This window comes from Jaculus jaculus, chromosome X, assembly GCF_020740685.1.
Source record: "Jaculus jaculus isolate mJacJac1 chromosome X, mJacJac1.mat.Y.cur, whole genome shotgun sequence".
NCBI lineage: Eukaryota > Metazoa > Chordata > Mammalia > Rodentia > Dipodidae > Jaculus > Jaculus jaculus.
In genome coordinates, this window is record NC_059125.1 from 101,222,421 (window position 1) to 101,247,231 (window position 24,811).

The 24,811-nt window shown below is 44.9% G+C and overlaps 1 protein-coding gene across 2 annotated transcripts in view; it reads left to right on the forward strand.

The window, feature by feature from the left end:
• The first annotated feature begins 17,853 nt into the window (after positions 1-17,853).
• The window catches only part of Frmpd3 (FERM and PDZ domain containing 3), a 163,427-nt gene continuing 156,469 nt past the window's right edge, over positions 17,854-24,811 (forward strand). The window contains exon 1 of one of the 2 annotated variants that reach the window (XM_045140662.1): positions 17,854-17,887. The gene's annotated coding sequence lies outside the window, so the exon portion shown is untranslated. The remainder of the gene's footprint in view (positions 17,888-24,811) is intronic. The other variant, XM_045140658.1, reaches the window with a different exon arrangement.

Genomic DNA, 24,811 nt, shown 5'->3' on the forward strand with positions numbered 1-24,811 from the left:
CATACTTGTATATGACAAATATAATATAGTTTTATCTACATTATTTTATACCATCGTTTTGTATAAGTGTTGTTATTGTGTGTGACAATGCATTATATACATATATATACACATATATATGTATCCATATATATACATATATACACACACACAAACACACACACACACACACACACATATATATATACACACACACATACATAATGGAAATTAGTTTCACTTGATGAAATTATTGAAACTTCTGTTCCACATGCCAGCATCCTCTCTGACCCTAGCCTGTAGCACAGTATGCACATTGTAGCAAACAGCTTCAGGTTCACTGAGATGAACTTCCATACCAGGCACAGTTATGGAGGAAGGGATATTTGTTGAAGCTTACAGATCCAGGAGAAGTTCAATAATGGCAGAAGGAGCTGACCTGCTTTCACAGGACCAAACACAGAAAGAGAAGCACAAGCCAAAAACTCAAAAGCCACACAGCACAGCACACTTCAGGAACTTCAGCTAGGCACACTTTGCATATCTTTAGATTGAAATCTCAATTCCACCCCCCCCCACCGCCGATGCCATACCTTAAAATCTGCCCAGTGATACTGCCTCCAGCCTGATGCACTGCAGATGCAAACTACAAAGTAATAAAACACTGAATATGTTGGGGGCTATCTATTCAAACCACCACACACATCAATACTAAATTAAATGATGAAGTTTTATATGCTCATAAATACAGCCACACTATATTGGTCTTGAGGATAGGTCTCTTTGGCCCTAAATGCAGTCAGCAGCGTCTACACTTTAAAAGTAGATAAAAAAGAGGGCCACTATTTTTAGTAGGAGCTAAGTAAGGGACAGTTAAAAGAAGAGCAAAGCAAAGTAGTGTTAAGGCTGCAAGACCTGGAAGGCAGAGATCAACTGGTCACTCAAGGATGGCTCAAAATGGACCACTGGTAGAAGATGCTCTTATAAAGAGAACAGACATAACCAGACATGGTCATGCATGCTTATAAACTGAGAACTTGAGAGGCTTAGACAGGAAGAACAGGAGTTAAGTGCTGCATAGTAAGTTGAAGGTGAGCATGAGCTACATAGCAAAACCCTGTGTCAGAACAACCAAGAAAGAAGGAAAGGAGAGGGAGATGGATGGCGGGGTAAAGAGACTTTCTTGAGGGCTTCATGGCTGGATGAACTAAGGATGGACTGGAATGAAGTCATAGTCTGAAATCAGAGGATCCTTGAGCAAGCTAGGACTGTACTCTGGATTTACACTGGGAAAATTGATCTATAAAATTGCTCTCATGCCCTGGCAATCTTTATGTGTTGACATAGGTGTGGTAGTAGCAGTTTATAGCTCATTATGAAGAGACATCTAGCAAAGGAGATGTTGCCATGTTCCCGAGGCTGTGTTCCCAGGAAGGAAGCCCAAGTGGCAGGGGAGGGGGAGGAAGGTGCCAATTTCCCTACCTCTAGTCAATTAGCAATGCCCCAGGGCTATCTATCCTTTTGCAGGGAAAGCTTTCTTCTGGTCAAGCATGACTGAATTCTCCTTTGCAACAAGAGACTGACTCTGAAATCCCTTGAAAAAGAATACAAACAAGAAATAATTAGATTCTACATCTGGACCCTTTGGTTACCTTCCATGGATTCAAGATCAGGAGTGAACCACAGTATAGTTGAATGGGTGAATGGATTAAGGGAGGAAAGAAGAGAAGAGGAAAGAAGAAGGGTAGGGTAGGGCAAGACAGGTCAGAAAATGGCAGGGCAGAGACTGGATTAGATGGAAAGGAAGGGCAGGGAGGGAAAGGGAAAAGAAGGGAAGGATTAATGCTGTGTAGGAGGGTTTTTTTAAAAAATATTTTATTTATTTAAAAGAGAAAGAAAGAGGCGGTTAGAGAGGGGGAGAGAGAGAGAATGGGCAAACCAGGGCCTCTAGCCACTGCAAATGAACTCCAGACACATGTGCCACCTTTTCCATCTGCCTTGTGTGGGTCCTGGGGCATCAATCTTGGCTCCTTAGGCTTCAAAGGCCTTAACCACTAAGCTATCTCTCCAGCCCTGTATATGAGTTTTGACACCCAAACATTAGGGAAGTATTCTTCCTTCTATTCAACATGATCATACCAATACGTTTACATTTCTCTTCTCAACATACAGGCCCTCTCAGAAGCACTACACTCAGTTCCTCTGAGACTCTCCTTTCCCTGATTTCATAGTATCAGCCCTTTTTATCTTGCCCCCTATCTTGTGCTTTCTCCTTTTGTTCTTCTGATTCCTTGTCCTTGACTAAACTTATAAATCTTTGAGATGCTCTGAGGTTCAAATTAAACCCACTTTTTTTTTTTTTTTTTTTTTTTTTTGCTTTTCAAGGTAGGGTGTCTCTGTAGCCCAAGACAAATTCACCCAGCCCCATGGCTCTACATAGCATTAATAAAATGAACACTCTCGGGTTTGTGTTTCTAAACAGTATTTTTTTTATTATTATTTATTTATTTGAGAGTGACAGACACAGAGAGAAAGACAGATAGAGGGAGAGGGAGAGAATGGGCTCACCAGGGCTTCCAACCACTGCAAACGAACTCCAGAGGTGTGCGCCCCCTTGTGCATCTGGCTAACGTGGGACCTGGGGAACCGAGCCTCGAACTGGGGTCCTTAGGCTTCACAGGCAAGTGCTTAACCGCTAAGCCATCTCTCCAGCCCGGGTTTGTGTTTCTAGTTCTCACTTCCTTTTTGGGCTCCAAACTTATAGCATGCAAACACAAGTTTTGAAGTGGGACTACTTGATTTTGAACCCTGGCTCCATCACTTGATGAAAGTGTTTAGCCACTTTGCCTCTCTTGTAAAGTGGGATGATTTTAATACTCAGCTGCACAGGGTTGTAAGAACTAAATGATTTTATATGTCTAAAGAACTGAGGAGAAGCAGGGCATGGTGGCACATGCCTTTAATTCCAGCACTCAGGAGGCAGAAGTAGGAGGATTGCCATGAGTTTGAGGCCAGTCTGAGACTACATAGTGAATTCTAGGCCAGCCTGGACTAGAGTAAAAACCTACCTTGAAAACCCCAAAAACAAATAAAAGAAAAAGTATTGAGGGGAGCTGGAGAGATGGCTCAGTGGTTAAAGAAGGTCCTTGCTTACAAAGCCTAATGACCTGGGTTTGATTCTCCAGTACCCATGTAAAGCCAAATGCACAAAGTGGCACATGCATCTGGAGTTCATTTGCAGTGGGAGGAGGTCCTGGTGCACCCATGCTCTCTCTCGCTCTCTCTCTCTCTCTTTCTCTGTCTCTCTGACTTTCTCTCTCTCTTTCTCTTAAATAAATAGAAAATATTAAAATATAAGAATTGAGATAATATTTGGTACATAACAAGCATCAGTAAATGTCAGATTATGGTGATGATGATGATAATGATGATAGTGATAATGAAGATGAAATATGTTTACTTGGCATCTCCTCTTGGATGTCTCAGAAGTCTCTCAGACTTAATATGGCCAAAATGAAACTTTTCATTTCTACTCCAAAAATTACCCCACCCACATTTTCCTTATTCAAGTTACTAAATTATTAACCTTATTAAATGGTGCCATCAATCATCCAGTAGCTCAGGAAACATCCAAGAATGACCCTTTTTTGTCATCCTTACCTCTTAACCCAGTACATCAGTAAGGCCTGTCATCTTTGAATATAGCCATCCACCTCTCTGTCTCCACTGCTGCCATTCTAGCCTGAGTCAGTGTCATCTCTATCCTGAATTCATCTTCACATAGATCACAGTTATCTATTCAGAGCAATTGTGCAGATTAAGTCTTCCTGTCTTAAAAGTGACTTTTGATAGATTCAGACTATAATCAAAACCCTTGGGCTGGAGAGATGGCTCAGCAGTTAAGGCACTTGCCTGTGAAGTCTAGTGACCCAGATTCGATTCCCCAGTACCCACATAAGACAAATGCACAAGGTGGCACATGTATCTGGAGTTCGTTTGCAGTGGCAGGGGGCCCTGATGCAGCCATTCTCTCTCTATCTGCTTCTCTTTCTCTCAAACGAATAAATAATATTTAAAAAAAAACCTCACCATAACCTGCCATGATCTGACCTCTGCTTATCTCTCCAAAGCCCATCACTAGATTCACTGGGCGACTTTAGGTTCTAACTTTACTCCAGTGTAAATCAAGTCTTGGGGCCATTGCACTACTGGCCCTTGTATCAGAAGGCGGTTGCTCCTAGAGCCTCACATCGCTGACTCCTTTTTTTTTTTTTTTTTTTTTTTTTTTTGCTCAGAATTTAGGGTCCTGTCAGTGTCACTTCCTCAGAGAAACATTCCCGGACTACTTAATCTAAAGAGTTGCTTTTTTTTATTTTTATTTTTTTAAATAGGGTAACATGTAGGCAAGGCTATCTTCACTATGTAGCCAAAGATGATCTCGCACTCCTGATCTTCCTGCTTCCACTTCCCAAGTGCTGAAATTATAGGTTTGTTATACCATGCTTGGATTGTTTTAGTATTTTTGGTTTGTTTTGGTATTCAAGGTAGGGTCTGGCTGTAGCCCAGGCTGACCTGGAACTCACCATGTAGTATCAAGGTGGCCTCAAAATCACAGCAATACTCCTACCTCTCCCTCTCCAGTGCTGGGATTAAAGGCATGTGCCACTATGCCTGGCTGTTTCAGTATTTTTTATAGCACTTATTGCTCTGTGAAAGGGTCTTATTCATTAATTTACTGACTCAATTTTGTCTCTCCCTCCCCTCTAAAATGTAAGCTTCCACTAGAACAGGAACCTTGCCTGTCCTGTTTTTGATTGTATCCCCAGGGCCTAAACACATCACAAGGTAAATAATGACCCAATAGGATTGTTCTTTTGAAAAAATGTGAAAGAATACACATAATATAAAATGTATTATTTTGACCATTTCTATGTTTACAGCTAAGTACAATCACCTTGCTCTGTAACCATCACCCCCATCTACCTCCACAGTTGTTTTCATCTCCAGTTGAAACTCTGCTCCCACTAAACACTTGTTCCCCATTGCTGCCTACCTCAGCTCATGCCTAGCACCATTCTTATTTCTGTCTCTATGAATTTGCTCTAGTCACCTCATGTAAGAGGGATCTTATATTTGTCTTTTTGTGTCTGTCTCATTTCCCTTAGCATAATGCCCTCAAGGTTCATTAATGTTGCAGCATTTGCCAGAATTTCCTTATGCTTTGAGGCTGGACAGTATCACCCTCTGTGTGCATACCACATTTTGTTAACCCATTCATTAGAGATATTAGCTGCAGACATTTATTTTCTTCCATTCTATGGGTTGCCTTTTCACTCAGTTAATAGTGTCCTTTGGTGCACAAAGGTATTATGCCTATTGTTTTAATTTTGAGGAAGAGTGGATTGCTTTTTACCAGAGGGAGTTTGGTTCAACATGAAGTTTGTGATGGGAAGCCAGATGTTCAAAGGAGGGCAACACATCAGCAGTCCTGCAAAGAGTGCCATGGAGAGTCATTGATTCGGCTGAAAGCTTGCTAGGTACAGGGCACTATGTGAAGCATGACATATCATTACCTTATTTAATTTTCCTAGTAATTTTCATAAGTATGATTAACCTTAACTTAGAGACGAAGAAACAGAAGTTACATAACTTTTTCAAACTCACAAAGCTATCAAGTGGCAGAGCCCTGGATTTGAACCTGGCAATCTAGCTTCAGAGGCTTATATTCTCAATCCACTACCTTTGACCTAGAGAAGAAAGGAGAGCTGTTAAAGATAAGGGACAAGCTGTGGTTGTTAAGACTATGGTTATGAAACCAAGCACAGGAGGTAGCTAGGAACATGCCATGTGTATAGAGAAAGGAATAGAAAAGGTGACCACGACATATGCTTGCTGTCCAATAATGGTTTTGTTTGCCAGATCAGAACACAGTGGGGATGCAATTGATAGGCTTCACAATTGAATAGAACTGAGCTAGAATGTCAGCTCTTCCACTTATTGGTTAGTAACATTAAGTAGGGTATTTCACATCTCTGAGCCTCAGTTTCTTCACCTACAATTTAATGAAATCTTTGAAGGAAACTGTGGCAGAAAGCATGACATCCAGTAAAAGCTCAGCAAATATTATGTCTAGCCCCCAACAAACTAATGGTTGTAGACACATCACTGTGTCTAAAGTCCCACTAGAAAAAAAGCAGGATGGAAATATAATGTCTGTTCAATGCTTTTCATAACGATGCAGACCAAAAAAGGTGATTCTAGGTAAACAACCCATCTTCTGATTAAAGAGATTTTCCAAACCATCCTGAATTAGTTGCATTTGAATCATTTCATGGACCAACAAGGCCTGTAAATAAAAAATTATATATTATACATTTCCACTACCTACCCACTCCCTTGAGGTATAGGAACTTCATTTCTGACCGTTTACAAGAGCTACTGTCTCAGCTTGTAGCCACTGAGGGTTAAAGAGGTACTACCATTTTTCTGGGCAATTGAGGTTTTTTTTTTTTTATAAACTATACAAAGGTCATTTATACACCTTATGATGTGAAGTTCAATCTCAGGGAACAGGAAGTGAAAATGATGGCTCTGTGGTTTAGTATCAGACACTGAATGATCAAAGGATGGAGGGTGGGTCATGTGAATGACAAACTTCTCCAACTTCCCAGGTTTTTCTTGGCAGTTTCTGCATCGATTCATTTCAGTGAAACTGAAGAGGGTCCAACGAAGAACCATCAAAATGATTAATAAAAGGAATAAGCTATTGAACAGTGCTTGGAGCTTCCAGTGAAGGACAAGGAAGAGAGATGTAAGGAGGGGCCTCTGAAGGCTTAAATCAAAACTTCTCCCAGGGACTACAGAGCTGTAGGGTGTCAGGGGAGGAAGGTCTAACACTGGGCCAGACAATTAGGGAGAACAAATTAATCATAAGACTTAGCCTATGCTTATAAAGGTAGAGGGGCAGGGCTATGACCACAGAAGAATGCATTTCTATCCAAGCCAAAAACACAAATGCTATGACAAGGCACTCACTAATATGTGCCAAATATAAAAACTGGTGCAATGAGAAATGTTGAGCATTTCTAAGAGGAAGGGATCCTCATAGGTGCACAAGGCCTGGTGCTAGGTCTAAAAGCCCCCACACTTATTAAAAGCACTCACAAAAATCACATTAAAATGGAAAATAAGGACATTGGAGAGATGGCTTAATTGGTAAAACCTTTGCCATGCAAGCATGAGAACCTGAGTTCAGATTACCAACACCCATGTCAAAGCTAAGCGTGATGAGGGCTGGAGAGATGACTTAGCAATTAAGGCACTTGTCAAAGCAAAGCCAAAGGACCCAGGTTCAATTCTCTAGTACCCATGTAAAGCCAGATGCACAAGGTGACACATGCATCTGGAGTTCATTTGCAGTGGCTGGAAGCACTGGCATGCCCATTCTCTCTCTCTCTCTCTCTCTCTCTCTCTCTCTCTCTCTCTCTCTATCTCTCTGTCTGTCTCTGTCTCTCTCTCTCTGTCTCTCTCTTAAATAAATAAATAGAATAATTTTAAAACAAGCTAGGCATGGTAGTGTGTGCCCACCATCTTAGCACTGAGGAGGCAGAAGCAGGAGGGTCCTCAGGGCTCACTGGCTAGTTAATTTAGCTGAATATAGTTGGCTCAGTAAGAGATCTTGTCTCAATAAATAAGGTGGAGCGTGATTGAGGAAGATACCCAGCATTGAACTTTTGCTTCCACACATACACAAGTACATGAGCACCCACACACATATGCACATAAGTGGACATGCATACATACAGTACATATATAACACACACAAAAATGGGAAAAAATAAATTATTTAGTTTGGGCTAAAATTGTAAAAAAAAAAAAAATTGCAATCTGCCTCTGCTTTGCCCACAGCAGTCTTACAACTTATAGAAAAGATGAAACAAAAGCCAGGAAATATGCATATGGAGATTTAGCTGTGAGCCCAAGTTGCCCAAACTTGGAGATGTCTTTCTCCTGGCAGCAGAGCTATTCGAGGGGAGGAATTTTTATTTCAAACATGATAGTTCTTGCATGGATCCTAAGTCCCTAACACAGAGGCTGGAGTCGGGGGAGGGTGAGGATGGGATGCATCGTAGTCCATGGTAAGTGCAAAAACAAAAGGCAAGAGGCCAGGGTATGGACAAGGAAGAGTGGGTAGTCGAGTCATACTTGGCAGGAGTAAGAAGTTCTTAGAAGGGGTCACTGGGAAACGGACATCACAGCAGACACATTTGGATTTTTACAGCAGGTACTGAACAGGTAACAGGTACTTGCCATGCTTTGGCAAGATTCTTTGTGTAGGAATGAACGGTGTGTTGGCATGGTGATTGGTAGGCAGGCCTAAGCCTGAAGCCCTTAAACATCATCCTGCAGCTGTAACCACTGAAAATGTGCTCAAGGGCTGAGGGGGGCTAGGCATCCCTCCATTGACATGGCTAGCTGAAGCCCAGCCATTTCTGGGAAAGAGACAGCCTGGTTGCAACAACTCTAGACTGCAGTCTCAGTTCCCTGTGGTCCACCTAGCCCATAGAGCTGGTCATCATTCGAAGCACATCTCAGCAAGCTTAGGCCCATACCAAGGACAGATTTCTGGGCAGATGATATCTCTGTTATAAATAGAGAATTTGACTCCAGGTGGGAAATTCAATTTGTGGGAGCAGATGAAATCTTCTGAAACCAAGATCTGATTTCCAGAGCAAATGTCTTTTGGTCTTAATGAACAGGAGAAGGAGATAAGGAGAAAAAGAAACTATAATTAGGACTTCCCCCTAAATTGGAGGCTTCTTGGATTACCAGGACCCAGTCTGTAGTGCCTTAACAAATGCTTCCCATTTCTAAGCCATGGCTTTTGAGGCAAAGAATGCCATTAAATATCGATGTGTCACTTAGGAATAGTTGCAAAGTGCTTTTCTGCTCCTGTTATTCATTAGCTGTCCTCATTTTCCACCACTCTCCTCTGCCCCTCCTTCCCCATGCACCAATCCTGCCATGAGCCTGAGCCTGGTGATGCTTATGCACATTGAAAAGATGAGAATTTGCAGTCAGAAAGGTTAATCAATTAACTCCAGGTCAAACACAGCAAGTTACTAACAGCCCTGTAGTGAGAATGTTCTTGTCAGGCCTTGCTGGGGGTTACTGCTTTAGCCCAAGATATTCAAGCCCCACTTTTCCTTTCAATGAAGATTTTTATTTCTTATATCAGAGAAATGGAAGGTGGGGTATAGAAGAGGAAGAGTAAAGATAAGATATGGGGGTTGGGGAGATTGCTCAGTGATAAAAGGAACTTGCTTGCATAGCCTGCCAGCCCAGGTTCAAATCCCTAGCACCCATGTAAAGCCAGACACATTGTGGTACAAACATCTGGCATCTCCCTCTCTCTTTCTCTCTCTTATACACAGATGCAATTAAATCAATCAATCAATATGTTCTTAAAATTAAGGTCAGAGGGCTGGAGAGATGGCTTAGCGGTTGAGCGCTTGCCTGTAAAGCCTAAGGACCCCGGTTTGAGGCTCGGTTCCCCAGGTCCCAAGTTAGCCAGATGCACAAGGGGGTGCATGCGTCTGGAGTTCGTTTGCAGGCTGGAGGCCCTGGCGCGCCCATTCTCTCTCTCTCCCTCTATCTGTCTTTCTCTCTGTGTCTGTCGCTCTCAAATAAATAAAAATTCTTTTTAAAAAATTAAGGTCAGAGAAATTAGTGATTGACAGAAAAAAATGTGAATGGGAGAAGCTGATTCTATCCCTCTGATAGGTCTGTTTTCCTTTTCTCTTTCTTTCTTTCTTTCTTTTTTTTTTTTTTTTTGACTCTGTGCTGTGGACATAGAAAAGAGCCAGCAATACTCTGTCACGTTTTTACCTGTGTGACTTTGGATATTCATTTGGCCAATCTGAGGCTCATTTATAAAAATAACCCCAGGACCCACATAAGCCAGATGCACAAGATGGCACATGCATCTGGGTTTTTTATAGAGGCTAAAGGCCATGGTGCACCCATTCTCTCTCTCTCTTTCTCTCTCTCTCTCTCTCTCTCTATATATATATATATATATATATGTGTGTGTGTGTGTGTGTGTGTGTGTCTTCCTCTCTCTTTCTCTCTCAAATAAATAAAATAAATTTTAAAAATTAAAAAATAAAATAACTGACCTGTTTATCTTGTCATGTTATTATGAACAGCCAATTAAACTATAAAATTTTATGCATATGTAGAAAATTACCCAGGATAACCAGGAAAGACCCTTATCCCCTCATACTCCTCAGCTTTCTGCATCCCCACTGTTAATCATGCCTTTGGAGGAAAGCTGATCTTTGGACAAAATACAGACTGTTAGTAAGCCAACTCATTGACCCATTTGCACAGCCCCCACACATTAGCAAAATTCACTTATCAGATCTGCAGAGAACCTTGAGGCTTTGGGGGGTAGATTTTAATATTCTTCTCTATGATCTTTCAAAGGACATTTGTCTCTGGTCCTTTCCTTCTGAAAAGCTGGAGATAGCTCCTTCTCTGGGTCTGCATCCTTGTGAAAAAGCATCAGGCATGCATTAGATTTTTTCTTCCTGCTCCCCTCATCCAAGTCCTTGAAGACCTTAGGGACAAAGAGATTAAGTGCCTATGACCTCACAGGATTGATAGCCAATAGGATACACCCAGTCACCTGTTCCCCAGCCTGTGCCCACTTCCCATGCATTGTGTTTGCCTTCCACATTCCCCCACAGAGAGGAGTGATTAGGAGGTGAGCTTCTGGCAGGATCACAGCATGCCTGGGCTTCTCCCTCCTGAGGAATGGCTAAACTGGTGGCAACAGCAGCAAGCACTTGGCATCTGACAGGCTCAGTCATCTTCCATTTAAGTTGGCATTTTGTTTCCTAACTCCATGAGGGCAAAAACATGCTCACAATGCCAGCAGGACAGAGAGAAGGAAAACATAGAAGGAAGCAGTGGGTAATCCCCCAGAGTCTGTCAATTTAACTTCTACTACATGGCCTTCCTGCACCACTAGCCTTTTTGAAGGTCTCCTTCTGCCTTAGGGAGGTGGGTGAGGAGGAGGGAGCCCCTCAAGAAGCTCCTTCTAAGACAAAAAGAGAAGAGGAAGGGGGAAAAAAAGAGAGGGTTCAGACTAAGACCCAGAATGTTCTCTTAGTCCTGACCCAAGGCCAAATTTCTCTCCTCAGGCCTATTTTGTCTAAGCTTAAAGTGCCTGGTATCCAAACCCAGGGGCCTAAATAGACCCCAGGGTTTTAGGGCAGGACCAAGGAATTCGTCTTTTTTTTCTAAGACAGCCACCTAGCTGAGTGGAATGCAGCTGTGTTAGGGCTGGTAGCTGGGGAAACACCCCACCCCACTGCACCCCAAGGAAACATCCCTGGCCAGTGTCTCATTCCCTCACAGCTCTGCCCTATGAGAGGTGGCAGGCAATCTGATAGATTTATTCAGGCAAATGCATTAATGGGCACTAATGACTTAATGCGCTGTCCATTCCAGATAACATGTGCAATTTACCAGGACCTTCTGGAGACTAAGCCTTAACCCAAAGGAGAATTTCTAGCTCACACAGCTGGAGGGCAGGTGAATATGAGTAAGGGGAAGGCTGTCATCATACCAAGTATGTGGATACCCACACCCTGTGGGACCCATGTCTACAGCTGACATTGCTGAAAGTCCACTTGTGGAAGTGGATCCTGACAAGAAGACAGACTCCTCAGCTACAGTTATATATCCCCACACTGCAAACTCTTCTAGTCATTCTTTTTGCCTACTATAGTATTTGGTAGACAATAGCAAGGCAAAAAGCAAACAGGTTCTGGGATTACATATTCATTCAGCCATTCTTTTTTTTTAATTAATTAATTATTTATTTATTTGAGAGTGACAGACACAGAGAGAAAGACAGAGGGAGAGAGAGAGAATGGGCGCGCCAGGGCTTCCAGCCTCTGCAAACGAACTCCAGACGCGTGCGCCCCCTTGTGCATCTGGCTAACGTGGGACCTGGGGAACCGAGCCTCGAACCAGGGTCCTTAGGCTTCACAGGCAAGTGCTTAACCGCTAAGCCATCTCTCCAGCCCACATTCAGCCATTCTTATATGGGAATCTATGTACCTCCTATGAGATATGTAAAACCACATGATAAACTGTGAATCTTTTGGGAGAATCAATTTATGCAAGAATTTTAGAGACATGCAGTTCTTTTATCATGGATTGAATGCCAGTAGACTAGAGTAGAATGTCAAAATTCACATGTACTTTCAAAACAAATCTGAGACTTCAAAGAAAGCTTCTGCTTCTGGGACTTGTTCCTTTGCCTCCTCATTCTTACTAAATAAAATGATTAGGGATGTTGTATTTGGTTGGTTGAAAGATTGAGAAGGACTGATAATTATCATGTGTATTTGCTTAAGCATGAGCCTAGCCTGACTGTCATCCCAACACTTGGGATCTTAAAGCAGGAAGATCTCCAGCTTGATGCCAGCCTGGCCTACATAAGGAGTTTGAGGCCAGCCTTATCTACATAGCAAGCTTCTGCCAGAGAGAGAGAGAGAGAGAGAGAGAGAGAGAAAGGTAGTGAAAGAGAGAAAACCCAAACTAACCTAGGAGAGAGCACTACTCAGAAAGGTTCTCAGAAGAAAGGGGCTTCTTGGAAGGTGTGTCTGTATGTCAGGAGGACACCAGGTCACTCCAGTTCGTCTTAGGTAAGTGAAATGGGCAGGAGCAGGGAAGGCTAAGGGTGTAAATGACCATCTGCTCTAGGCACTAGAGAGATTTGGGCTTTATCAATTCAAATAGCATCTCCCTGACCCCAAACCCAGAGAAGATCCAGAAGTTTCTGACCCCTGTCTATTCATTGGAGCACCCCAGTTCTGACCAAAGGATCCCTCTCCCTGGTCTGGGCATTTTCCTATCAGATTGGGGGAGGGATGCGACACTCATCAATGGGGCTGCTGGGTGCTAGCCTGCGTCAGCTTAGGCCCTGGGCAGCAGCTGCATGTGAGGAGACAGGGTGCCACTTGCCAGTCAGCAGCAGAGGCTGGCTGACAGCAGCTTGTCAGCCAGGACTTGTTCCATCATGTTCCATCACTGGCTTTTCAGGGTCTCCCAGCCCACTGCAGGCTCAGTTAACATACAAAGGGCCACTAAAACACCTGCTTAGCATAATTGCTCAGCCTTTTGTCCGCCCTCTTCCTAGGGACAATCCTTTGAAATGGCCCTGTTTTTCTGGATTTTTCTCTGGCATTCTCTCTGTCACCTAGCCTTCCTGCTAGTTCCCACTAGCTAGCTCTCCAATAGCTCTGCAAATCTCTCTCCCTTATTTTTCTATGCACTCTGTTCCCAGTCACAGGGCTCTGGTTGTCCCCAAATGCTTTAAGTTGGGCATATTTCTTACTGAAAGGCAAAATGGGGAATAAAGAGTTGGGGGCTGAAAGAAACGAGTTTCCTTGTGGATCTTTCTGATTGCATCATTCTTTCTTTTACCTCCCTGGGCCCTACGGCCTCCCCAGACATTCTAAATGGGTTCCCTTGCTGCCTTCTTCAGATGCACTTCATCCTGCTGCACATTGATGACATTCTGTTCTTCACTTTATCTTTCCTGGGTACTAATGGGTTGGTGGGTAGTCCTGTGAGAGGAACACAGCTTAATAATGGCTCTGTGGAAAAGGCTAACAGCCTGTCTCTCCTGTGTAATGGTTATACCCTTGGAGTTTCAGCATTTTTGGACACATTATCACTTTAGTCAAATAGGCATGGGTTCAAATCCTGATTTAGACTCCACTGGCTGTGGGACCTTTTGGAAATTACTTAGCCTTCCCAAGCCTTTGGTCTCCTTCGAAATAATGCTAACTATTGTACCTACCCTCTTCTGTTTATTATAAAAATTAAGCATGATAATGCATATAAAATGTTAACACAGTACCCATAGCACGTGTTCAATAAAAGATAGCAATAATTAATAGTAATATTAACTGTCATGTGGTTAGAATCCAGGTTCCACCATTTATTGCTATGTGAGTTTTGGCTTCCTCTGGAAAAATATGAGATGATGATGATGTTTACCCAATAGGAGGGTGGTTGTGATTATGAAATTAACACATAGAAAGGGCTGGCTGAGGGTCCTATTAAGAGTGAAACTGGGCCGGACAGATGGCTTAGCAGTTAAGGTGCTTGCCTGTGAAGCCTAAAGACCTAGGTTTGATTCTCCAATACCACATAAACCAGATGCACATGGTGGCTCATGAGTCTGGAGTTCATTTGTAGTGGATGGAGGCCTTGGTGTGTCCATTATCTCCCTCCCTTTCTCTTTTCCTAAGAATTGTTAGCAAAGCACCCAGTTTTCAGTGAGTGATGGGCTCACAAGTGCTCGTCAGTATTACTATTATTACAGGAGGCCAAGAGGTTCTGTCCATTTGTCCTTGGATGCTATGGATGAATTGGTTGATTGATTGCTAAGTACTAATTATAGACCAAGGTGCTAATGAAGTTGAGCTGCCTCCATTTCCCTTTCAAAACTAATGTCACTTATTAGGTTTATCTTAATGTATTGATCTGAAGCAGAAATAGACTTCTGATAGGATCCCCATTTGATATCCACTTATGTGGCTTGAAGAGACTGAAATCTTGCCCTTCTCCACCGAATTTCAAGGGCCCCAGTTGGACATGTCAATGTTTACTTTATTGCATTTGGCACATGATTGAGAATGTTGAAGAACTGTCATAACACCCCTCTTTCTCTGCCCCCCTCTCTCCCTCCTCCCTCATTTTTGTTGGGCTAATAACTTGAGCATAACTTGTCAAACAATAAAAATAAGCACATAAACACTATCACACATACATGATTCCCTCAGTAGTAGTCATCTCATTGGAGGTGAACCAAGCCAGTGTGGACTCCAGCCAGCCTGCTTGAAGGAATCCTTTTGGCCAGGAGGGAGAAGCAATGCTAATACTGTGTCCATTCAGACAGGAATTATGTAAAGACAGAACAAAATCAGATTGCTTTTGAGTAGAGGACTAGGAGGCAGATGGTTTGGAGAAGGGACCACAGCTTCTATGTACAGATGCCTTTGGCATCCATTACCTCATTGAATGCTCTGAACAACTCCATGGGGCAGATTCTGTCATCCCACATGTAAGGCTCAGTCAGAGAGATTAAATGACCTGCCTTAAGTCACACAACTATAAGGAGCAGATTCCAAACATCACACACTTAATCCTTACCCTAAATCAACCTAGGTCTCACTGGTTACTCAGAATCCCTCACACAAGCATTTGCCAGTGATACAACCCTTCCAAGTCTTCTTTCCCCCTTCCCCACCCCTCCTTTACTTTTGTTTACCACACAACAGATTGACTGGAGCCTGGGCATATGCTTCCAGTGAGCCCAGCAATCAGCAGAAGAGGGCTTAATCAGAATTGGAAAATGTTCTTGATGTCGTTATTAACCAGTGAGTTAATTGTAGGATTTGATACATACCAACTTATGGGTAACTACTATTGATAACAAAGTGAAGTGAGTGAGGGACTCTAGAAGTGGACACCATCCTGAAGGAAGGCAGCCAGGACCTGTCTGGCTGCAGATATTATTACTCATAGTGGACAGCTGGTTCCTACTCTCTCCCCAGTCCCTGGAGACAGGAGGCCAACTCTTTCCTGCTCCTCTACCTTTCTCCTTTGAAAGGATCAGAAATCATATCTCAGTCACTTGCCTGGCCAGGTGTGTGTGTGTGCATGTGTGTAAGTAATAATGTGTCCTTCTATCTGCTAGTGAACACACACACACACATACCTGTGCACTAGTGCAGTGTGTCTGTGGTTTTATATGTGACTCTGCATGTGTCCCTGTGTGTGCATATTGTGTCCGTTAATACATCTTCCTGTGTGGAGAGTTTGTCTCTGTGTCTGCCAAGAGTGTGATGTTTTTCTTCCTATGTGTTCACTTTCCCCCATCATCTGCTTTTAATAATTCCATCAGCTTGTTTTCCCAGCCAAGGCTCTCTCCTCCCCCCATCCACATTCAGATACAGGGAATTTCCATCCTTTCTTTCAAGGTAGGAAGTGCCAGGAAGCAAGCAAAAAAAAAAAAAATGTGTGCTTAGTGGATGGATGGCCAAATCTGCTAGTCAGCTACTCAGCTACTGATCCCAGCTGCAGGGAGCCACAGCTCCTGGCACTCCCTCCAACAATGCTCCTCTGTATCCTGGATATTCCACATAACCTACCACACCATCCTCTTACCCCAAAGTTGTCCCTCGGCAGCCTTCCTATGAGGCACGACTGAGGCTTTACTCAAGTGCCTCAGCAAAACTGGAGATGAAGAAGATTCCAACTGAAATGGGTCCCATTTTTCCACTAGCCTTTCTTCCAGAATCCAGGAACAGAGGGAGACTGAGAAGGGCTCACTTTTCACCTTAAAACTCCTGAGGCTGAGGGCTGATGCTACCTTCTCCCAGGTTCTTCTGACTGAAGGCTCCTAAACTCCACTGTTCCTCTCTTCCCTCGTCTTAAGTTATCCCTGGCAGACCCACTGTTCAGCTTCCCTATCTCTCCGGGTCCCCACTGAGGCTGATTTTTGAGGAGAAGGGAGAGTGATCTTTCTTCCATGTCCTTAGAGCTCCTCTAAAGGGGTCTGAAGCCCACTGGGAGACTAAGAGCTCTCTCCAATCTCAACTGATGTGTGTTTAGTATTCACAGTGTGTCTGTTTAAAAAAAAAAATGTTCTGAGACCATTCATCAGGTACCGTGTTGTGTGTCTCGCCTTGCTGCTCTGCTTCAAGATATGTTTGTGTATATGTGCCTGGGGGGGGGGGGCTGGACCCTCCTTCTATCTGCTAGTGAGCACACACACACACACACACACACACACACTCTCCCCTTAACCTCCTATTCTCACCAAACTAACGGCATGCTTTAAGCAGACTTCTGCGAGCTGGCTGGCAGACCACACTCACTGTGGTGGGCTCCTGGGTTGGGCCTGGGCTCCAAGCTGCTTAAGCTCTAGTGCTGGGGCGGGCGAGGAGCTGCGAGCAGAATCCAGAGCTGAAACTAAAGGTACGTGTGGATGTTGGAGGTAGTGGCCAGGAAGGGAGCTGCAGGGAGGGTATCCCCAAGCAAGCAAGGGGCAAGAAGCAAGGTCAGGGGGCAAGAAATGGAGTCCCCAAAGCTACCATTGCCTCGGCCCGGCCCCTTCTCCACAGTTCTCTCCTCCCCCCTTTTCCCGGGTTCACTTTGGAAATTGGCTTTTCCTCTTAGCAGCCAACAGTTCCCGGCAAAGCCCAGTCTGAACGGTCAGGTTCAAGAAGTGAGGCAGCGCCAAGCCGGGTGGCTGGGTTGCTGGGTCGTGTCTTGGGAGATTCTTTCCTCAATTGTCAAATTTTGTGTTTATTTTTAGTTGTGACCCGAGCCAGTAGCTGCGCCTTTAAGCCGCTTTCCCATTCGGGAAAATCGACGCCTTCACTCGAGGGTCGGGAGGCGCCGGAGAGGCCCCTTTCCCTCCTCCCCCTCCCCGCCCCTTCTCCCCTCCCCTCCTCGGCCGTCCGGCCGCCCCGCCGCCATCAGTCACCTCGCCGCCTGCCGCACTCCCGAAGCGAGAGAGCGACGAGCGAGCCACGGCGATGGTGCCGCCCGCGGCGCAGCCATGGAGCCCGCCCGAGGAGCCCGCGCGCGCCGCTGCCAGCTTTCCCGCAGCCTGCCGCCTGCGCGCCGGCTCCCCGCGTCCCGGGCCAGCTGCTGCAGCCCCGCCAACCTCTGCCCGCCCCGCCGCCCGGCGCCACTGAGCCCCACGCCCGTGCCGGGCTCGGGGACACGGGCGTCCTAGTCCCGCCGCTGTCGCCGCCGCCTCTGCGCCGCCGCGCCGCCGAAGCGGAGGAGGAAAAGGAGGAGGAGGAAGGTAAGAAGCGCGCTGCCTTCAGGGGGGCGCGCCCGCAGTCTCAGCCAGGCTAGGGGTGCAGGTCGCGGCGGGAGCGAGAGGCTTCGGGCCGGCTCTGGGGCGACCGGCGCTGGGGCGCCCCCGGGAGCGGGGGACATGGTGGGGGGGCGCCGAGCGTCGGGCCGCCTAGAGTTTGGGCGCCCACGGGGAGCGGCCGGCTGAGCGCCTGCTGCCGGGTGAGTCGTTGGCTTGGCGGGCTCCGCCAGGGTGCTGGGTGAAGAGCCCAGCGCAGGGGAGTGCAGTGCGTTCATTATGGAGCCTTTGTGTGCGCGCCGGGGCTGGGGGCACTACTGGAAGAGCTGGTGAGATGAGGGGCCTGGCTGCTGGGAGGTGGCCACTTAGCCAGGGTGTCCGGCGAAGCCCGAGCCCCACGGCTACCAAAATCAGCTGTCTGAAGCATGTGCGTGGTTCCTGAGGCCATGTTCACAAGCGGACAGAAACGCACGCGCGCACACACACACACACCCTCACTGCACTCAACCACTGTCACCCCATTCAAAGAGGAAACATACATACACACATACACAAGCTGTACTTGTCCCTTCCCACCTCGATGCTAAGACAGTCACCTAAACACATATAAAGCTACAATGCATCCCTCCTCCAGCTCTGCTGAAAATGTACGTGTACACAAAAGCACACACTCACTTCCCAGCATGGTGCTTTGGAGCGTGTGTGTGTGTGTGTGTGTGTGTGTGTGTGTGTGTGTGTGTTTCTACAGTGTCCCTGAGAAACTACATGACAGCTGCACATTACTGCAGATCCAGTATATGCTGCTTCACACACACACACACACACACACACACACACAGCCACCCTCATCCCCTAAGCTACTATGGACACCTCCACCAGGGCCCTTAAGAACTCCATTCTGAAAAAAAATAAAAAAGGCAAGCATGCTCAACTCAGGCTTTCCTCTCTGCAATGTTCTTCCCTACACACACACACATACACACACATGCTCTCTTATGTAAACACACGTTGAAGTTACCACAAGGCAAAGGTTTGACACCTTCCTTCAAAAGCAGGTGGCAGCCCCCCTCTGCAGCTGCCACTAAAGTGCGTTTGGTCACAGTGAAGGCCGAATTCTGCCAGACCTGTACCCTTCCCTTGGCATCTTGACCCAGCTGCAGAGCCCTGGGAGTCCACCGGGGGTCCTTGCCATCTTGCAGCTCTTAGGGAGGGCGGGGCCATCTCTGGACTGCTGCCCAAGGGAGAAACTGCTATAAGAGCAAGGTTCCCTTGGGGGCGCCTTTTTCAGGAGTGGAGGGTGGGAGACTCTGCTGACTCAGAATGAAGTACCAAGTGAGTTTTGCCAGCTAGAGACCTGGGATAAACAGCCTGCATACCTTGATCTAGGGGGTCCCCCCTTAGGGTAACAATTCAGCCTGGGAGTCCTCAGCTGGGAGTCCCTACCCCTCCTTCCCCTTTCCTGCTTGTCTAGCTCACTGCAGGAGAAGCCAGGAGAACCCAGTTCCCAGATTCTTAGGAGCAAAGAAGATTTGTACTGGGAAGCCTTTGCTGTCTCCATTGAGCAAAGGGCTCTCATTCTCCCCCCAGCACCTCAACAGCATTTGACCATGCCCAAACAAACCATGCCTACACAATTTGTAGCTTTTTTTTTTCATGTAAAGGGATGAATTCACCCTCACTTTGGCCTGAGACTGGTAGCCCTAAGATGAAATAACTCAAGTGTTGTGAAGGGAGGAATCAGGTTGGGGGAGCAAGGACTAGTGCATTTGACTGACTTAAGTAGAGACTTGGAATCAGACTGTAGCCCTGGGTAAAATCGTGACAGAGAGCTTCGACGTCAGAGCACCTTCCCTGCTCCTGCCCCTCCCATGCTGGACTGCTTTCAGGCTCTTCTGTGTCCCTTCCCTGCCACCTTAGACAGTTAAGGCGGGGCTTTGCTCCTTGTTCTATCAAATCTGGTGACAGAATCCCTGCCAGGCAAAGCTGTTAATAGCTGATAGGACTTTATTGCCTATACCTCACAGGTAACATTTGCCATTTTTAAAGGAGTCAGAGTAGTGACTCTGTGAGGTTTTCAGGCACCTGTGGCAAGACCCAGGCCAGAAGCATTTGTGGACAGTGTAAATGGTCTGCTGTGTGTGTTTTGGCCTGATGTGTGTGTGTGTGGCAGGGTGGGAGGGGAAGGCAGTGAAGAAATCACAAGGTGGGATGTAATTATGGAACACTTTGAGGACTACAGAGGAAAAAAAAAGGTTTAAATTGAATTGAAAGGCAATTGGGAGCCACTGCAGGATCCTGAGAAGGGAGGGGTATGCTCTAAGGCAGGAGAAAAACACTGCTGTTTGTAGAAATGTCACACCTACCACCACAATGGCAAGTTCGAGTTGAAGGCCACCAGAAAGAGGAAGCCAGCTAGAATAGGGGTTGGTTGTTTAAAGGCTGGATGTGGATCTGTATCTGTGCCAGGCCACAGAGTGACCAGACTATAAGCCTAGAGCCAATAAGTGCCACCTTAAGCACAGGATAGGGATATGTTGGTATTGTGGTTTCAACCTGTGCACTGAAGCTTCTCTACTCCTAGAGGGGAGATCTGGGGACACCTGTCAGGCTATAAACTCCATTTTGAGTGAGGCAGGGGACTCTTCCTTTGGGAGAGTCTTGAGAAGTGAGCCCATGGCTTAACTGGGTAATTTGGCCAACAACAGCATCCTTTTAGAGCAGTAGCAGGTCAACAAAGTTCAATCAGAAATCCCTAAGATTGTTGAGTGACAGCTACAGGCTGGGTAAGGCACTAGAGATGGGCGTGAAGAAGGAGAGTGAAGCTACCATGGTCCTGGTGGGGATGGATGTGAGCAGAGGAGAGCATTGGACCATCACTGCCTCACTACCGTAGTCCCAGGTCAGGCCCTGGAAGGAGCATGAATGGATGCAGCAGGACAGCAAAAGCATCCTGCTGAACCCACTCATCCCTACTCTTCAGAAATGATTGGACTTCAAGGATCCCTCCAGCAAGGCACTCTGAAAGGGCAGCACCAATGTACTGGAAACAATATCTGAATTTTTGGAGCCTCCAGACTAACTGAAATCATAAACACACACATGCCTGCATATACACAAATAATACAATTCTCACCCCTCCCCCTGTCTCTTCTTCCCTCCCTTTCTACCTACCTGGAGCAAATTATGCAGTAGTGAGGCCCATGTAAACAAGCTGGGCATATGTGGTGTTGTCTTCTCAACAGGGTCCTACAATCACTTCTAGGAGGACTAAGATGGTATACATTAATGCTGAGCAAAGACCATGAGCTTGGTAGGAAACCACACCCAAGTCAGCTTTAGCTTGGGAGCCAGTCCTCAAGCCATTAGCATTCGCAGCAGAAAACTGTGATCTGGCTCTTCTGTCAAGGACTTCTGTTTGCCTCCTTACCATAAATTCAAAAAAGATAAATATTCTCTTGCATTTTCCAAAGCCAAAATGAAACTCTCTCAACATGAGCTGAACCTTGCAGTCTCAAGAAAAATCTGACAACTAGAGACCAAGGGGTAGTGTTGGGAGCAAATGAAGAGAAAATCCATCTTTCCTCCTTTTCATACCCCTTCTACTGAGCTGATAAGAAAGGGCAATGAGTTGGGCGTTTTGTGTTATTTTTCCCTCACAACAGGTAGCATTTCCTTTTCTGAGACCATGGGCTCCAACCTTACAGTCCAACATTAGCAGTCTAGTGCTCACTAGCCCCTACTCCTTGCTAATCAGAAAATGAGCCTGGAAATTGGCGTACTTGTATGACATGGGAGCAGGAGGAGAGGAATAAGAAAGGGGGACTATGTGCATAGAGATATGATGGATGGATGGATGGATGGATGGATGGATAGATAGATAGATAGATAGATAGATAGATAGATAGATAGATAGACAGACAGACAGACAGACGGACAGACGGACAGACGGACAGACGGACAGACGGACAGAGTGTCAGAGAGTGTATGTTTGTGTCAATTTACCAGAGGAAGTTCTGAGCACATCAGCAGAAACCTCTCTCTGAGCCTCCACCTCACTGCCGCATTAGCCACATCAGCCAGTCCTTCCTGTTGAAAGAGCTGTCTGTCTGGTTGTGCTATCTGGGCCTTGTTTTACCTGTGAAACCCCTCCATTTTCCTCTTTATTGCTAGTTCTTTCTCTGCCTTTCAGATCTCTGTGTCTTCCAGTTTCTCTTTCTCTCCTTTTCTTGATTAGTGTGGGGACACAACTGTGTCATTGCTTCTTCTCTTCTTTGCTGGCCATTTCCACTCCTATAGCCTAGACTTCACCTTACTGCTGGGGTTTGATCCTGCATCCCCAGCCACTTGCTGGATGCTCCTCCTTGGATGCTCTTCTTTTACCTTAGACTCAACATTAACAAACTCACCTCATTCTCTCCCCACTATGACTGGCTCTTCTGACTTTTCTGTTGCCACAGTCTTCTGGTTTCCCTGAATAGAAACTCACCCATCTCTAACCAGTCCAGTCCACTCTACCCCTTGCCAGGATCTTATTTCCACAATATCCCAGTCTCTTTCCTTTCCTACCTATAATATATATCCCTGCCATATTAATAGTGTAAAGTATCCTTTCTTTGTGATACTTTGTTCAGTATGCTTGGAGGGTGATATCTGATAGCCTGTGGGATAAAGTTTAACTTCCTTAGCCTGATATTTAAGGCCTTCCTTGTGTGGGCTTAATCCTATGTATACTTCCAACCTTGTTTTCACTCTTTTTTGAAATATTATATTTATTTTGTTTTCACTATTCATATCATTGATTTTCAATTCTTTTAAGGCTCTGTAATGAACTTTTTAATTTTTATTTATTTATTTATTTGCAGAGAGAGAGAGAAAGACAGAGAGAAAGAGAGAGAGAGAGAGAGAGAGAGAGAGAGAGAGAGAGAGAATGTGTGTGTGTGTGAGTGGGTGTACCAGGGCCTCCAGCCACTGTAAATGAAGAACTCCAGATGCATGTACCACTCTGTGCATCTAGTTTAATGTGGGCACTGGGGAACCAAACCTGAGTCATTAGGCATTGCAGGCAAGTGCATTAAACATTGAGACATTTCTCTAGCTCTGATTCTCAAATTTTAATGTGTCTCAAAAATCACTTCAAGAAACTTGTTACAATGTAGGTGCTTGGGCTTTGGAATCAGCAGGTCTTGGAGCTGGAGTCCAGGAATATGAATTTCAAAAAGCTCCCCCAAGTGATTTGATGCACTTGGCTAACTTGAGAAACAAAATTCTGTGTGCATCCTTAACTACAACCAGGATCTACAAAGCTTGTCTTGTATATATATGTTGCATCTATGCTTTTGCTTATGTCATCCCACGTACCAGGAAGGCCTTGGCTCTTTCTGTGCTTCTCTCCTATCCAAATACTATTATACCTGTTCTTCAACTCTACATGCAAAGTCACCTCTTCATGAAGTCATCTCTGATCATTATAGACTGAAGTGATTTCTCCCTCCCAATCCCTATATCCCTCCATCCCTCCTTTCCTCCCCTTCCTCTTCTGGCACTTACTATCCCTAAAACACATCTGACAAGCACATCATTGGGTTATTCCACTAGTATTGCTTGAATCCTTTATCCACCCATTTTTCACACACAAGTATAACTTCTTATAAGTGGTTGTTATATCTCCATTATGAATACAGTGAGGAAAGAACCTAGTGTTTTCCATCTTTCTTATCCCTATAGCACACAATGTTTTACACATAGCAGGTGTTCAATGAACATTTGTTGAGTTGGATTGAATATTTGTCAATTCATTTGTTCCTTGTTTATGAACATTTTGATCTATAAACATAGAGAAAACAGCATAGTATTCACATAGCAATTATCTATATCAAGTAATCACAAGGACTTTCCTATGTTTGCTTCATCTATCATTTTTTCTTTGCTGAAGTATTGAAAAAGAAATTCCAAATGTCAATCTTATTACTTCATTCCTGATGGATGCAGCTCTAAAAATGGACATTTTTCTCACATAACCACATTAGTAGGAATATATCTAACAAAAAATAGCAACAAAACTTTTGTTGTATTGCTTACCCAGTCCTTAATCAAGCAACCTTAATTGTCTTAAAACTTGTTTTATACTTGGTTTCTTTGAATCAAAATCCAAAGAAGTTTTACGCATTGCATTTGGTTTGTTCTGTCTTCTAAGGAACTTCAACAGTTTGCCCTCTCTACTTGTTAGTGAAATTGGGCCAGTTATTCTGCACAATGCCCTCATTCTGTTTTTTTTTTTTTTTTTTTTTTAAACCCTGGCTGGAGCAATGGTGTAGCAGTTAAGGCACTTGCCTGTGAAGCCTAAGGACCCCGGTTCAACTCCTCAGGAACCCCTGTTGTGAAGCCTAAGGACCCAGGTTCAACTCCTCAGAACCCCTGTAAGCCAGACACACAAGGTGACGCATGTGCACAAGGTGACATGTGTGCACAAGTAGCACACGTGTCTGGAGCTTGATTGCAGTGGCTAGAGGCCCTGGTGCATCAATTTTCTCCCCACCTCTCATGTATGTTCTCTCTAGTAAAAAATTCAAAAAATGTTTTTTGAAAATTCTGGTCCTTTTGTCATTTCACTTGTTCTACTGTCCCATGTATTTCCTGTACACAAGAGTGAAACCTATGTTTCATTAGATTCACATTTTTTTCTTCTTTTCGCCTTTGGTAAACTATTAAAAGGGGGTCATCCTGCAGGTTGTAAGACCAGCTAGGAGGCTATTACAGTAGCAGAAGAGAAACAGAAGGAAAGAGATGGGTGGATGGATTTACAGACAGAAGAAACTTGATTTACCAACCACTTGGATGAGCAGGGTAGGGAAGGGAGAAGAATCAAAGAGGATTTTAAGGCTTTCAGCCTACATAATAGGCAGAGTAAGGATG